The sequence below is a fragment of the Poecilia formosa genome, unplaced genomic scaffold (assembly GCF_000485575.1).
Source record: "Poecilia formosa unplaced genomic scaffold, Poecilia_formosa-5.1.2 Scaffold26, whole genome shotgun sequence".
Lineage (NCBI taxonomy): Eukaryota > Metazoa > Chordata > Actinopteri > Cyprinodontiformes > Poeciliidae > Poecilia > Poecilia formosa.
The window spans coordinates 1791450-1793815 of NW_006799965.1; positions in this window are offsets into that span (position 1 = coordinate 1791450).

Below are 2366 nucleotides of genomic sequence, written 5' to 3' on the forward strand. Positions count from 1 at the left end.
CGGTGGTCTGGTGCCATCCCTAAAAAGATGACGCCCTGGGCATTTGCCTATTTTGCTCATGTCAGAAACCACCACTCTGTACCATTTAACATAGCAATTGAGGCAATGCCCAGATGGCAAATAACGCTCAACTATGAACACTGACCAAGGAGCAACAAGCAAGAAGTAACCATGCACCAGGCGCTCACCGTGACTGTTCTCACCCTCTCTCCCACTACATGAGGCAGTCTGACACCATAGCACACATTACAGCTGCCACTTTGAACGAAAACAGTCAAAGAGCAATGTGCATGCTCTGCGTGCTCTTTCATTCTTGTGTTATTTGTTAATTTAAAAAATATCAATGTACATAATTAAACAAAATAATGATGGGTACTGCAGTGTATGCAGAGCATTACAAGAACAAAGAAGAGTGTTCTGTCAGGTCAGCATACGCTGTCAGATCGTCATACACTTAGAACGAACTAATGGCTATATCTGTGAGTTATAGCCGTGAATCACGGCTATAACTCGCCATATCATTTTATTTAATTAGCAACATAGAATCATGATGCAGATCATCATACACTCCTATCCTGACAGCATATGGCCATCTGATAGAACAACGGCTCTCAGCGACACTCTAGTCCTATCTAATAAGTAAAGAGACGAGCAGATGAATCGTACTGTTCCTGAATGTCACAGCACTATATTGCAGACTTTTGGACACAGCTTGTCCCATATATGCGACAAGTCAGTCAACACCTCCGCACAATAATTCAGCGCAGTGAGTGATGCCTTTTTTTTTCATCACAAATAACGTGTCTCTGTACAGCTAGCTTTGCTAACATCACGTCATCGGAGCTTACCTTTCTTTGAGGTACTTTTCTAAGTGACGAAAAAAGTTAGATGTTGTCTCCACCGTCTGTGAAAGCGAAGCGCTGCTGAGTTAGCTGTGGCCATCGGATTTCTTATGATTTATGCAGCGCTATTCCATTACTGACGTTTAGACAGACGTCTTCTGCCGCTGAGGAAACCACTGCGCATGTCTCAGAGCGCCGCGTGCGAGTGAAAAGTGGGGAGGAGGAGAAACAGAAACAGTTATTTGTTGGATTTTAATCGGTGCGTTTTGCATCCAGTGAAAACAAAGATGTTAACAAATAAAGTGGACAGTACGTTTAGTGATATTTTCACAGTTGCGGTCTCAACTGGTCTTGAAATAAAATGCCGAGTCCTCAGCGCCCGAGTCCGAGACGAGACCAAGACCGATCTAGAGTACAACACTGGTGTATGCTGTATTATTTTTACATTAACAGCATACATTTTCTATGTTGTGTTTTTGCTTTATGTTGCTTTACTATGTAAAGAAATAATTTTGGAGATTTGTTAAAACTTACTAATAAAGAAGCAGATACTTTCAAACACACAACTCCAAAATACAACGTATAGTAAGAAAAACAATCTAAATAAAGATAAGAAAGATGCAGTATTATGTTTTTGTATTTAGGGAACTGGTTTAAGTCTAGCATTAAATCTAAGCAAAAATAGATTGGATTGAACAAAAATATAACCTGTAATACTCTGTGAAATAATGAAGCGAAAAAACTAGATATAAGCTTCAGTATAAAAGTAAAACCAAAACATGCAGGGTCATGTCTACAGAAACACTACTCTGTTGTGAGTCGGAGATGGGCCCTGACTCGGAGATCTGTCCAGACTCAAGGCAGGTCCTGACTCTGAGACAGGTCCTAACTCGGAGGCAGGTCCTAAATCTGAGACAGGTCCTGACTCGGAGACAGATTCTGACTCAGACATCTGTCCAGACTCGAGGCAGGTCCTGACTCTGAGACAGGTCCTAACTCTGAGACGGGTCCTAACTGGGATGCAGGTCCTGACTCTGAGACAGGTCCTGACTCTGAGACAGATTCTGACTCGGAGGCAGGTCCTAACTCTGAGGCAGGTCCCGTCTCAGAGGTCTGTTCTGACTCTGAGGCAGGTCCTGACTCGGAGATCTGTCCAGACTCGAGGCAGATCCTGACTCTGAGAAAGGTCCTGACTCTGAGACAGGTCGTAACTCGGATGCAGGTCCTGACTCTGAGACAGGTCGTAACTCGGATGCAGGTCCTGACTCTGAGACAGGTCGTAACTCGGATGCAGGTCCTGACTCTGAGACAGGCCCTGACTTGGAGACAGGTCCTGACTCTGAGACAGACTCTGACTCAGACATCTGTCCAGACTCGGAGGCAGGTCCTGACTCGGAGACAGGTCCTGACTCGGAGTCAGGTCCTAACTCTGAGGCAGGTCCCGTCTCAGAGGTCTGTTCTGACTCTGAGGCAGGTCCTGACTAGGAGACAGGCCCTGACTCGGAGATGGGTCCTGACTCGGTG